The 15,000-nt window shown below is 53.2% G+C and overlaps 1 non-coding gene across 1 annotated transcript; it reads left to right on the top strand.

Annotated features, from left to right (window-relative positions):
* The first annotated feature begins 14,601 nt into the window (after positions 1–14,601).
* Positions 14,602–14,759, top strand: LOC118515332. The gene has a single exon (XR_004907027.1). It is a non-coding gene; the product is annotated as a 5.8S ribosomal RNA (ribosomal RNA).
* The last annotated feature ends 241 nt before the right edge of the window (positions 14,760–15,000 follow it).

Raw genomic sequence — 15,000 nt, 5'->3', positions numbered from 1 at the left:
CCGGGAATACGGGGTGCATCGTATGTAACGTTCGATGTACATATAAAGCCTGGTAGGTGTTGGGATTATATCTGCAACACGGGCATTATCGAAAGATGGTTAAGTGGAGTCACCCAATGGGTGCCGTGCGTTATAAGGTACGTAATGCACAGTAGAGATACATTGTCGGGAGGTGGAACCCGAAAAATGTACAAGTCCGGGAATACGGGGTGCATCGTATGTAACGTTCGATGTACATATAAAGCCTGGTAGGTGTTGGGATTATATCTGCAACACGGGCATTATCGAAAGATGGTTAAGTGGAGTCACCCAATGGGTGCCGTGCGTTATAAGGTACGTAATGCACAGTAGAGATACATTGTCGGGAGGTGGAACCCGAAAAATGTACAAGTCCGGGAATACGGGGTGCATCGTATGTAACGTTCGATGTACATATAAAGCCTGGTAGGTGTTGGGATTATATCTGCAACACGGGCATTATCGAAAGATGGTTAAGTGGAGTCACCCAATGGGTGCCGTGCGTTATAAGGTACGTAATGCACAGTAGAGATACATTGTCGGGAGGTGGAACCCGAAAAATGTACAAGTCCGGGAATACGGGGTGCATCGTATGTAACGTTCGATGTACATATAAAGCCTGGTAGGTGTTGGGATTATATCTGCAACACGGGCATTATCGAAAGATGGTTAAGTGGAGTCACCCAATGGGTGCCGTGCGTTATCAGGTACGTAATGCACAGTAGAGATACATTGTCGGGAGGTGGAACCCGAAAAATGTACAAGTCCGGGAATACGGGGTGCATCGTATGTAACGTTCGATGTACATATAAAGCCTGGTAGGTGTTGGGATTATATCTGCAACACGGGCATTATCGAAAGATGGTTAAGTGGAGTCACCCAATGGGTGCCGTGCGTTATCAGGTACGTAATGCACAGTAGAGATACATTGTCGGGAGGTGGAACCCGAAAAATGTACAAGTCCGGGAATACGGGGTGCATCGTATGTAACGTTCGATGTACATATAAAGCCTGGTAGGTGTTGGGATTATATCTGCAACACGGGCATTATCGAAAGATGGTTAAGTGGAGTCACCCAATGGGTGCCGTGCGTTATAAGGTACGTAATGCACAGTAGAGATACATTGTCGGGAGGTGGAACCCGAAAAATGTACAAGTCCGGGAATACGGGGTGCATCGTATGTAACGTTCGATGTACATATAAAGCCTGGTAGGTGTTGGGATTATATCTGCAACACGGGCATTATCGAAAGATGGTTAAGTGGAGTCACCCAATGGGTGCCGTGCGTTATAAGGTACGTAATGCACAGTAGAGATACATTGTCGGGAGGTGGAACCCGAAAAATGTACAAGTCCGGGAATACGGGGTGCATCGTATGTAACGTTCGATGTACATATAAAGCCTGGTAGGTGTTGGGATTATATCTGCAACACGGGCATTATCGAAAGATGGTTAAGTGGAGTCACCCAATGGGTGCCGTGCGTTATAAGGTACGTAATGCACAGTAGAGATACATTGTCGGGAGGTGGAACCCGAAAAATGTACAAGTCCGGGAATACGGGGTGCATCGTATGTAACGTTCGATGTACATATAAAGCCTGGTAGGTGTTGGGATTATATCTGCAACACGGGCATTATCGAAAGATGGTTAAGTGGAGTCACCCAATGGGTGCCGTGCGTTATCAGGTACGTAATGCACAGTAGAGATACATTGTCGGGAGGTGGAACCCGAAAAATGTACAAGTCCGGGAATACGGAAAAGTTCCCCATGAAAGGCTGGGGATACAATTATTGATACAAATAATGTGCCTAAGGGTACATTTATTTTTCTAAGTCCCAGAAATCCGTCACTGAACATCACGACTTACAAACACATCTTCCCCCGGTCCTCCCATATACGGCACGGGGACAAGTATGAAGAATGAAAATAATGTGTGTATGGAACATATAATGTGCCTGAGAGCACATTTTTTTTCTAAGTCCCAGAAATCCGTCACTGAACATCACGACTTACGAAGACATGTTCCCCCGGTCCTCCCATATACGGCACGGGGACAAGTATGAAGAATGAAAATCATGTGTGTATGGAACATATAATGTGCCTGAGAGCACATTTTTTTTCTAAGTCCCAGAAATCCGTCACTGAACATCACGACTTACGAAGACATGTTCCCCCGGTCCTCCCATATACGGCACGGGGACAAGTATGAAGAATGAAAATATGTGTGTATGAACATATAATGTGCCTGAGAGCACATTTTTTTTCTAAGTCCCAGAAATCCGTCACTGAACATCACGACTTACGAAGACATGTTCCCCCGGTCCTCCCATATACGGCACCGGGACAAGTATGAAGTATGAAAATTTTTGGTCACAGCGTGAAATCCCTCTAATGATCATGAAAATAGCATCGGATCACTTATCTGACCATAAAAAGTGAACCAAAACCCTATTTGGACAAACTTTTTGGTCCTATGAAAAATTCACTTTTCATATATGTCATGGTCGAAAATTTTCTAAGTCCCAAAAAATCACTTATTCTCGAATATCTCGAAAACTACGTATCGGACAGGGGTCAACCAAGGTGTTTTAGAAAGGTCTTTACAAGCTCTATTTAATGAGCCATAGCGACTTTCAAGTGATTTTTTGACACTTTTTCGCATATCGGCATCCTTGGTTCCCATACTGGCCATAGGCCATAGGGCACCGAACGGCCAACTTTTGGTCCGGGGGTGAAATTTTTTTTTCACGAGATTTTGATGAAAATGGCTTCGGAACGCGTTTCTAATAATGAAAAGTGAAACCAAACAGTATTTGCGAAGAAAAAATTGTCCTATGAAAAAATCACTTTTTCTTAGGGTACGGGTCAAAAATTTTCTAAGTCCCAAAAAATCACATATTCTCGAATATCTCGAAAACTACGTATCGGACAGGGGTCAACCAAGGTGTTTTAGAAAGGTCTTTACAAGCTCTATTTAATGAGCCATAGCGACTTTCAAGTGATTTTTTGACACTTTTTCGCATATCGGCATCCTTGGTTCCCATACTGGCCATAGGCCATAGGGCACCGAACGGCCAACTTTTGGTCCGGGGGTGAAATTTTTTTTTCACGAGATTTTGATGAAAATGGCTTCGGAACGCGTTTCTAATAATGAAAAGTGAAACCAAACAGTATTTGCGAAGAAAAAATTGTCCTATGAAAAAATCACTTTTTCTTAGGGTACGGGTCAAAAATTTTCTAAGTCCCAAAAAATCACATTATTCTCGAATATCTCGAAAACTACGTATCGGACAGGGGTCAACCAAGGTGTTTTAGAAAGGTCTTTACAAGCTCTATTTAATGAGCCATAGCGACTTTCAAGTGATTTTTTGACACTTTTTCGCATATCGGCATCCTTGGTTCCCATACTGGCCATAGGCCATAGGGCACCGAACGGCCAACTTTTGGTCCGGGGGTGAAATTTTTTTTTCACGAGATTTTGATGAAAATGGCTTCGGAACGCGTTTCTAATAATGAAAAGTGAAACCAAACAGTATTTGCGAAGAAAAAATTGTCCTATGAAAAAATCACTTTTTCTTAGGGTACGGGTCAAAAATTTTCTAAGTCCCAAAAAATCACATTTTCTCGAATATCTCGAAAACTACTTATCGGACAGGGGTCAACCAAGGTGTTTTAGAAAGGTCTCAACAAGCTCTAAATAATGGGCCATAGCGACTTTTTAGTGATTTTTTGACAAATTTTGTCATATCGGCATCCCGAGTTCCCATACTGGCCATAGGCCATGGGGCCCCGAACGAAAAAATTTTGGTCCGAGGGTCAAAATTTTTTTTCTCATAAATTTGTTCAAAACGCCGTCGGAACGCGCCTTAGATCATGAAAAGTGAAAAGAAACAGTATTTTGCAAAAGTTGGGGTGGCCTATGACTTACATGGCCACGTCCTAGGTCCGAGTTCCCGAGGTCGTGTTCTTCAGTGGCGGAAAAAAATGGCCACTTGTGGGAGATGCAAAATGTTCATTTTGTATTATAGGGGACACACTATCGAAGCGAAAATTTCAGAAATGGCCTAAAACGTGAAGAAATGATGGGGTATGTACGAAAAGAAGGTTTTTATGGTCAAACGGTGAAAATTTTTTTTTTATGAAAAATTTTGGTCTCCCACCGTTCATGAATTTCTAGGACCAAAAATCGAAAAATTTGAAAACTTCACGATCGAAAGGGAAACGCATATGTGGTGTTCCTAGGTGTGTACGGTGTACGAAAAACGGGTTCACGATGAGATATCAGGCAAATAAGTGGACCTAAAGTGAGTTATACGGGTAAGACGAGGTGTCCAAAGACCGAAATAGGGGTACCAACTGAGAACGAAATGAAGGTCCCCGAAGTCGCCATACAAGTTATAGGAGGTGTCCAAAGTACGAAAAGAGTTCCATATTCGGCTGTTCCTACTATATGGTTCCCTGATTGCTGCTCCAAGGAGTAGTGAGGAAGTGTCCAAAGGTCTGTTGGGGGTATCGAGGTGATACCCTCGACGGACAATATGCACGAAAAGTGGTTCGATGATCTATCCTGTAGGTCGTACGGCAGCCATACCCGGCTGGAAGTACCGCGGTAATTCCGCAATAAAACGTTCGCCAGACGAACAAACAAATTGAATTAGCTCATCGTAGTGTACGGAAACGAAACGAAAATGTAAGGTGATTAGGGATCCGGGAGCAATCTCGCGATCCCATGGTTCGGTGTAAGAAATGATACGAAGTGTTCATAAGTCTCCTCTGGAGGCAGAACCATCGTAGCAAAGTTCGGGAACCCAAGGGTCACAAAAACTCGTAGGACGATATCCACGAATAATCGGGGACTTGTGGGGACTACCGTGCCCTGACAAGTCAACTACACCTTAACTGGTGATGGTCGTCCTACGGGGACCTGCGGGGAACAAAAGGGTCACTAAAACTCGTAGGACAATATCTCCGAATAATCGGGGACTTGTGGGGACCACCGTGCCCTGACAAGTCAACTACACCTTAACTGGTGATGGTTGTCCTACGGGGACCTGCCGGGAACCCAAGGGTCACAAAAACTCGTAGGACGATATCCACGAATAATCGGGGACTTGTGGGGACTACCGTGCCCTGACAAGTCAACTACACCTTAACTGGTGATGGTCGTCCTACGGGGACCTGCGGGGAGCAAAAGGAGTCAGAAACAATCGTAGGACGATATCCACGAATAATCGGGGACTTGTGGGGACTACCGTGCCCTGACAAGTCAACTACACCTTAACTGGTGATGGTCGTCCTACGGGGACCTTCAGGGAGCCGCAGTAAGTCGCAGGTCGTATGCGAGCCTTGATTGGTCCTGTTGGGGGCGTGCGGGGTGTAATGCCTCGGTACGTCAAATGTTGGTGTACGATGTACATCGATAATCTGACATCCTCCTGAACAACCTTTGCTCGTGTGGTTATTGGCGCTGTGGAGTCGGTGTACTGCCGCAGGTCAATGAGAGTGGTCACAACAAAGATTGTGTCACCTGATGAACGTAGAAAGAGAGTCTGCGGGGACTGGTGCCCTGGTAGACAAAAAATATCGAACAAGCAATTGACGAAGACGAATTCTGGTTGATCCTACCAGTAATATACGCTTGTCTCAAAGGTTAAGCCATGCATGTCTAAGTACAAACATAAATGAATGTGAAACCGCATAAGGCTCAGTACAACAGCCATAATTCACAAGATCATCCACCCATCAGTTACTTGGATAACTGTGGAAAAGCCAGAGCTAATACATGCAACATGCCGGGACCGCTGTCCGCTTGCGGGCGGTGGAACTGGTGCACTTATTAGTAAAACCAATCGCCTCCGGGCGGCTTGAGTTGAAGTCTGGATAAGGATGCCGATCGTATGGTCGCTTGACCGACGACAGATCTTGCAAATGTCTGCCCTATCAACTATTGATGGTAGTGTAGAGGACTACCATGGTTGCGACGGGTAACGGGGAATCAGGGTTCGATTCCGGAGAGGGAGCCTGAGAAATGGCTACCACATCCAAGGAAGGCAGCAGGCGCGTAAATTACCCAATCCCGGCACGGGGAGGTAGTGACGAGAAATAACAATATGGACCTCTCTAACGATGGTCCATAATTGGAATGAATTGAGCATAAATCCTTCAATAAGGATCAAGTGGAGGGCAAGTCTGGTGCCAGCAGCCGCGGTAATTCCAGCTCCACTAGCGTATATTAAAGTTGTTGCGGTTAAAACGTTCGAAGTTGATTCCCCGTCCAGACACGCGACCGCCGCGGGCGCCCGGCACACGCCGGATACGTTCGTGCGCGAGCTCGCGGCTGCGACTCACAATGGTGTGCCTGGGCGTCAACCTCGTGATCGGTCGGGCACGTCCCGAGCCGGTGCGTGGTGCCCGGGCAGCTCCCATTTACCTTGAACAAATTAGAGTGCTTCAAGCAGGCTAGTACAAAAGCGTCCACACCCGCCCAGGGTTGGCGTTGGCCGAGAATAATCTTGCATGGAATAATGGAACATGACCTCGGTCTGAGTCTTTTGGTTGGTTTTGTATAGACCCAGAGGTAATGATTAACAGAAGTAGTTGGGGGCATTGGTATTACGGCGCGAGAGGTGAAATTCGTAGACCGTCGTAGGACCAACTGAAGCGAAAGCGTTTGCCATGGATGCTTTCATTAATCAAGAACGAAAGTTAGAGGATCGAAGGCGATTAGATACCGCCCTAGTTCTAACCGTAAACGATGCCAATCAGCAATTGGGAGACGCTACTACATTCGGTGCTCTCAGTAGCTTCCGGGAAACCAAAATCGGGTTCCGGGGGAAGTATGGTTGCAAAGTTGAAACTTAAAGGAATTGACGGAAGGGCACCACAAGAAGTGGAGCTTGCAGAGGCGAGCTGTCAAAGGAAGCAAGCGGACGCTTTCCGTGAGCTCCTTATGATATAGTGTTTTTCGTTTAAAAAACTTACAAAGTGGTGGTGCAAATTTTTTAGAGTAGTGTACAAACACATATTTTGCGCAAACACCGTGAAGTTTTGGTGAAAAACAGTGGGAAAACGTCGATTTTGGCACACAAACATTGCGTCGTGCACCGGTGCGTGTGGCCACGAAGGGTGCGTGTGTGGTTCCGTTAGTGCGTGCGAGCGTAGCGCTCCCTTTCGGTGCGGTTGAAGGGGAGCCCGCAGCCGCTGTGCAGCGTATTTTGTTACGGACAGGAGCGGAACAGTGATAAAACATTACCCCCTAACGAGGGAAGAAACATTCAGTGAAAAACAGTGCGGAAAAGTGCGTTGACCAGCAAGCAGATATCACGTGCTAAGGGCACGTGAACTTAGCACGTAAGGGCTTGGCTGTGTCGGTGAGTGCGTGCGTAGGGTGACGTGCCGTGGTTTGACGTCTGGACAGTGGGCACACCATCGGTCATCCCGGTTGTTGTCCTGGGAGAATTCCCCCTAGTGCCACCAGCGCCCTCTATGGGGCACTAGCGGAAGTTTCTCCGGAGACACAAACCAAAAGCTCCGCACAAACAAGCGTGCTATAATCAAATGCGGGCTGCATACCGGCCAGGCGCACGTGTCCAGTGACTTTAACGCTGGACAAAGCGACGAACCGTGCAGCAGCATAATGTCGGGAGTAGAGAGCGATGATTCGGTGGAGGTGGTCCCCGAAATCATCAAGACAAAGAAAAGGAGACTTTCTCCGCGCGTAGTGGTGACACCCCTGGAATTGTCGCCAGGGACGATGTCGTCACTACGGAGCTCTCAGGGGGCACCCAAGCCAGCCCCGAGAACACCGTTGGAAGAGCCGGACGAGGGAGCGCGGAAGCGTACCGCCCCCGCCCCGACGCCGTCGCCGAGGAGGTCTATGTCTCCTGAGATGCTGGCACCAGCCGCATCGGAGCCGACCAGCTTCCCGACGGCAGAAGTGTCGGACAGACATGCGCGGCAGTACGAGCGGGTGTTGGAAAAGCTCGAGGAGCTTACCGCTCTTTACCGAAAGAGCCAGGAGGAGAATTCGAGGCTCCGTGCGGAGCTCGATATATATCGCACGGGGGTGCGAACCGTTGTGCAGCTGGAGAATTCAGCGACTGGCGTGCGCTTGGGAAACCAAGCCTCTTCCAAGTTGCAGCCCAGCAAAAGGACACTCAGGCGCTCTCAGCAGAGGGAGAGAGCCGAGGCACGCCAGTCGCAGGGTCCTGCCCAGCATCGCATGCTGGAACTGCAGGAGCAGCTGCGCCGTGAGATCCAGGAGGAAGAGAAGCAGATGAGGGCGAGGAGCGGGCACGGGCAGCGGTCCCAGCCCCTGCAACAGCCGTACGACTTTCCGGCATCGGAAACCAGGCGGCAGCAGCAGCAATCCTACCGTGACGCCCTGGTAGGTGGTTGGCAGGTTGTGGGGAAGCGGCAAAAGGCCCAGCCTTCAGCTGCACCTCAGCAGCGGCAGCGGCCGCAACCAGCAACCAAGAGCCAACGCCCCGCACAGGCAAACCGGCGGACGAAAAGGCGACGACCAGACGCCATTCTGGTGGTTCCAGCACCGGGGGTCTCCTTCGCCGAGATGTACCGACCCATCCGGACGAGCCCGGCCCTGGAGGATGTCCAGCACTGCATCCGTATCGGCAAGCGGACACCGAAGGGGAACCTTCGGATGGAGCTGGCACGGGACATGGACTCGGCGGCGCTGTGCAGCCGCATTCAGTCCACGCTGGGAGAGCTGGGATCCGCCAGGGTCCTGACGGAGATGGCGGAGGTTGTTCTGAAAAACGTCGACAACCTCACGGAGGAGGAGACGATCAGGGAGGCGTTGAAGGCGGCACTCGCCAAGGAGCCAGCGGTGGCCTCGCTTCGCATCTGGGAGCGGGCAGATGCCACAAAGCGGGCCCGCGTGCGGCTACCGCGAGTGGAAGCGGAAGCCCTGCTCCAAAAAGATCGCCTTATTATAGACTACTCCTCGTGTCGGCTGGAGGAGGCCCCCAGGCTGGAGGCGGCAAAGCGCCGTTGCTTCCGGTGCCTGGAAAGGGGCCACATGGCAGCGGACTGCGTCGGGCCCGATCGCAGCAACTGCTGCATCAGATGCGGAGCTCCTGGCCATCGGGCGGCCAGCTGCAGCAGTGCGGTTAGCTGCATTCGGTGTGGAGGACCACATCGAATTGCAGCGCACGGCTGCAGGGGAGCTAACCTTTCCCCCCGCCGCTAAGCATGTCTGTGGGGAGCCACCTCCAGGTCCTGCAGGTTAACACCAACAGGAGTCGGAGTGCGCAGGACCTGGCTCTCCACACAATGCGGACGGAGCGGGTGGACGTTATGGTGGTGTGCGAGCTGAGTTCGGTTCCGGACGGGAACGCAAACTGGGTGGTGGACCGCGACAGGCTGGTGGCCATTGTCGCGAGCGGATACTCCCACCCGGTTCAGCGGATCTGGAGCTCGAGTTTTCCCGGCATCGTGGCGGCGGACGTGGCAGGCGTCACGATCATAGCGTGTTACGCGTCGCCAAGCATCGGGGTTCCCCAGTTTGTTGAGATGCTGCAACGCATTGAGGTGCTCGCCTCAGGACGCCCCCGAGTGTTGCTTGCCGGCGACTTCAACGCCTGGCATAGCGCCTGGGGCAGCAGCAGGACCAACGCGAAGGGCGAGGAACTGCTACAGCTGGCGGAGGGTCTCGGGCTCGATGTCCTGAACCTGGGGAGGGAAGCCACCTTCCTCGGGAACGGCGTCGCTCGCCCGAGCATTGTGGACGTCGCCTTCGCCAGTACTTCCATCAGCAGGCAGGACCTCGTCGGGGACCCCGACAGGCAATGGAGGATGCTGGGAACTTACTCATTCAGCGACCACCGGTACATCCGCTTCGAGGTGGGGGAAAGGCCGGCGGCAACGAGCCGCAACTCTACGGGAGCAGAAGCAGCACCAGCAGTGAGAGCAGCGGGCAGACGCTGGCGGGCAAAGGAGTTTAGCCGGGAGCTGTTCGACATCGCGTTGCGGGCAGCCAACTTCGTGGAGGAGGCCACGGACCCTGAGGGCCTGACCCGAACCCTGAGCCGGGCGTGCAGCGAGATCATGGCGGAGGTTTCCCCGTCAGTCGGCCACACAGGACGTCCGGCGTACTGGTGGACACCAGAAATCGGCCGGCTACGGGAGAACTGCCGCCTGGCTTGGGAACGGTACAGCAGGGTACCGACTAGCGACACGGCAGCCCGCAGAACAGCTTCTGCACGGCACCAGGAGGCCCGCCAGCTGCTGACAGCTGAGATCCGGGCTAGCAAGCGGGACCGTTACAACGAGTTTCTGCAACACCTGGAGGATGATGAGACGGGTAGGTGGCAGGGGGAGCTCCTGCGACGGCTCGGAGGGAGCCGCGTCGCACAAGAACGCGATCCGGCCGTTCTGCAGCGCATTGTGGACGCGCTGTGCCCGAACCACCCCCCTGTTGCCTGGCCTACCATCGAATCGGACGGCGTCGACATCAGGCCAGTGACGGAGCAGGAGTTGCTCGACATCGCAGCTGGCCTGAACCCTCGGAAGGCGCCCGGTCTGGATGGACTGCCGAACGCTGCCCTTTCGGCTGCCATCCGGGCGCATCCGACGACGTTCGCGAGGCTCCTCCAGGAGCAGATGGATGCTGGCCGCTTCCCGCGGCAATGGAGGAAGGCGAAGCTGGTGCTGCTTCCCAAACCGGGAAAACCCCCGGGCGAGCCGTCATCGGTGAGACCGGTGATGTTGCTGGACACGCCCGGCAAGGTGTACGAGCGAGTACTGCTGAACCGCCTGAACGACCACATCGAGATGCCGACGGAGCCGCTCCTCTCCGAATACCAGTTCGGCTTTCGGCGTGGTCGGTCGACACTTCAGGCGGTTGGGCTGGTGATGGAGGCCGCCAGATCTGCGATGAGTTTCGGGCGAACGAATAGACGCGACAAGCGCTGCCTGCTTGTCGTTGCTCTGGACGTCCGTAACGCCTTCAATTCCGCAGACTGGCAGGCCATAGCACTGGCGCTGCAGACCAAAGGAGTGCCCTCAGGACTGCGCAGCATCCTGCAGGAGTACTTCTCCGACCGTGAGCTGACGTATGATACCAGCTCCGGTCCGGTAACACGCCGAGTAACGGCAGGTGTTCCGCAGGGGTCCATTCTGGGCCCCACCCTGTGGAATATCCTGTACGACGGCGTGTTCGGAGTGCAGCTGCCGGAAGGTGCATCCGTCATCGGCTTTGCGGACGACCTGGCAGTACTCGCCAAGGGGTGTACACCGGAGGAGGCGGCAGGTGTAGCGGAGGAAGCTGTGGCAGCGATTTCCGCCTGGATGGAGCAACATCGGTTGCAGCTGGCCCCGGAAAAGACGGAGATCGTCCTCATCTCCAGTCTGCGTCGGGGCCATCCAGCGGTGCCCGTAGTGATCAACGGCGTCGAGGTCCGCTCGAAGCCGGCGATACGCTACCTCGGGGTCATGCTTCACGACCACCTCTCGTGGAAGCCACACGTCGAGAAGGCCACCGCAAAGGCACTCCGTGTGGTGAAGCTGGCCACCGGCGTGATGTCCAACCACGCCGGACCGAGGATGGCTAAACGTCGGCTGCTGGCAGCAGTGGCGGACTCGGTTGTGCGATACGCGGCACCCATCTGGGCGGAGGCGGTGAAGTTCCAGTGGTGCAGGCGGAAACTGGAGCAGCTGCAGCGACCTTTGGCGAAAGGTGTCGCCAGGACCTTCCGTACCGTCGGCTACGACACGGCGGTAGTGCTGGCTGGACTGGTCCCGCTACACCTGCAGGTGGACGAGATCGCGCGGTGCTATACCAGGCATCAACGGGCGTTGCAGAGGCGGGTGCTGATAGACAAGGAGGTCATCAAGCGGCTGGAGCACTCGGCAACCATAAGACAGTGGCAGACATCGTGGGACCAGGATGCCGCTCATCCGACCGCGAGCAGGTTCCTACGATGGGCTCACCGCGTGCTGCCGGATATTGCCGGCTGGGTAGGTAGGAAGCACGGCGAGGTTGATTTCTTCCTTAGCCAGGTACTCTCCGGACATGGCTTCTTCCGGGAGTACCTACATGCTATGGGTTTCACCTCTGCCCCGACCTGCCCCTTCTGCGCCGACAACACCGTGGAGTCGGCAGAGCACGTGGTGTTCCACTGTCCGAGGTTCGCCGACACGAGAGTGCAGTTCCTGACGGACGCGGACGGCGTCGTCATTTCCCCCGATGAGCTGGAGCGTTTTCTGCTGTCGAGCCCGGAGGCTTGGCAGCGAACGGCCACGGCAAGCACGGCGGATCTGCAGCTTCCTACAACAAAGGTGGCTGGAGCAGCAGGTTGCCGAAAACGCGGCCATCGCTGGCGGGATCGTTTCCGCCAATGAGCTGGCGGAACGCGTTCGGCAACAGGTCCGCCGTGAAGCCAGAAACGCTGGCCAACGGCGAAGACGCCGGCAACGGCAGACATCCGCCATCGGGGAGATGGACATGGACCAACAACAGCACCCGTCCAATCAGCAGCAGGAGAGTCAACGCCCAGTTCGGCCCGAACGGGTTCCGCCATCGGCCGAAGTGTTACTTCGTCGTCGGCTAAGGCGGAACCAACGGCAGCGGGAATACCGCGCCCAATTACGCGCGGGTACATTGCCGCCATTGCGTTCGGGCCGAACTCGCCGAAGCAGAGCACCGCCGACGGAGGAGGAGCTAGCCCGACGACGGGCCAACAGGCGCGCGCGAGAACGCCAACGCCGCCACGAGCGACAGGATCGCCATCGCGGCTTAATGTCGGCCGACGTAGAAGCCGCCATCGCGACCACCAACACGTCTACGCGTTGAGTGGGAGCGGTTACGGCCGAAACGATCGGCCAGTCAGCGAGCGTGCGAAAACACGACCGGGCGAGACCGGCATTATGCCGTCTCCGCTTTGTGCGGTCGTTCGTTCTAGCACAGTCGGGCGAGAGAGAGCGCGCGTGCGCTCGGTTCGGGTACGTTCGGCATTTTGCGTCGTCCGCTTTGTGCGGATGTTCGTACCCGACCGGCAGTAGGAGAGAGAGCGTGCGCGTGCACTGTGAGAGCTAGGCCCGTCTTTTTCGTTTACGTTTGTGCGGATGTCTGTTCTGTCCCACCGTAAGCGTCAAAGTGTTAGCGTGATTATGTGTGTGCATGTGTGTGTGCGTACATACTCATCGTTAGTATTAGGAAAAATGGAGACTCGACGAACCGCGGGCACGCCCGCTTCGTTAATGTTAGGTGTGTAAACGTAAGTCCTTCATTTTTAATGTTGCGTTTACGAATAGCTAGGCGGGGCGCGTGCCCTTACTAAATGTAGTCAGGGACGCCATTGCAGCCGGTGGCTACGCCTCCGTCGGGAAGGCCGCCGGCAATGGAGAGGTTTATTCGTTTTATAATTGTTCATGCGTGTTTCTGTATCGTTTATTGTTTATAAATAAGTAACGCGGCAAAACATTTATAAATTTAAATGAATAAACGAATGCAATTTAAAAAAAAAAAAAGAAGTGGAGCTTGCGGCTTAATTTGACTCAACACGGGAAAACTTACCAGGTCCGAACTTATCGAGGTAAGACAGATTAAGAGCTCTTTCTCAAATTTAAGGGTAGTGGTGCATGGCCGTTCTTAGTTCGTGGAATGATTTGTCTGGTTAATTCCGATAACGAACGCGACTCAAACAAGCTAACTAGAACGCTGTCAGCAGTGTGCCTCCGGGCGCACCTGACGTTACGGGGCGGCGGCGCCTTCGCGGGCGGTCGTCGCACTAGTTTGCCCTGCTTAGCGGGACAACTTGTGTTTAGCAAGGTGAGAGTGAGCGATAACAGGTCCGTGATGCCCTTAGATGTTCTGGGCTGCACGCGTGCTACAATGTGGGCAGCAGCGTGTTCTCGCCAATAGGCGCCCCCATTCCGAGAGGAACGGGAAATCACCCAAATGCTCATTTAGTTGGGATTGGGGACTGCAACGGTCCCCATGAACCTGGAATTTCTAGTAAGTGCTAGTCATTAGCTAGCGCTGATTACGTCCCTGCCCTTTGTACACACCGCCCGTCGCTACTACCGATGGATTATTTAGTGAGGTCTCTGGAGGCATACCTTCCGCGGTTCCTTCGTGAGCTGCAGTTGGCACGGCCGAAGTTGACCGAACTTGATGATTTAGAGGAAGTAAAAGTCGTAACAAGGTTTCCGTAGGTGAACCTGCGGAAGGATCATTACCGATCAAACAAGTCCGGGAGTGAGGTTGCCAAACGCATCGTCGGCATCACATGCTGACGCGCACGCTACAACCACAAGATGGTGTAGCACACTTGGTAGAGTTGAGCGAAAGCAACTCTTTCAAAGGGATACACATACCACTGCCTCGGCGCAGGTCAGTAAAGACGCACACTTTGGTAGTACCGGGTACCTTATACACTGACTGATTGTCGTGTCACAACGGGGTGATCGACAGTCGCACTTTGGCGTGCTCGGCTCCGCATCCGTCGGGGCCGTGGGCGCCTGCAGTGTGGTACTAGGGAACCAGAGTTGTGTGTTGGTATGTGTATAATGGATGGATGGACTTCGGTTCCATTCATCAACTAGTTCGGTGTGTACGTTAAACCCTAGGCAGGGGATCACTCGGCTCATGGATCGATGAAGACCGCAGCTAAATGCGCGTCAGAATGTGAACTGCAGGACACATGAACATCGACACGTTGAACGCATATGGCGCATCGGACGACTCAACCCGACCGATGCACACATCCTTGAGTGCCTACCAAGTTATCTCAACACTCTAACCAAACTGACCGTCCTGACCCCATCATAGGGGGGTAGGCTGTCGCAGCATGGCGTGCTCGGATCCGCATCCTTGTCGGGACCGTGGGCGCTGAAAGTGAGAGTGCTAACACAGAGAGACATACGAGGTATGGTACACAAACCTAAACACACACACACACATGTGAGCATGGGTGAAGAGCGAGCGCGCGTCAAGTCGCACGGTTCGACCTCTAGTATC

Source organism: Anopheles stephensi, unplaced genomic scaffold, assembly GCF_013141755.1.
Source record: "Anopheles stephensi strain Indian unplaced genomic scaffold, UCI_ANSTEP_V1.0 ucontig142, whole genome shotgun sequence".
NCBI classification, from domain to species: domain Eukaryota; kingdom Metazoa; phylum Arthropoda; class Insecta; order Diptera; family Culicidae; genus Anopheles; species Anopheles stephensi.
Note: the sequence above shows the minus strand (reverse complement) of the source record. Positions and strands in the feature narration are given on the sequence as shown.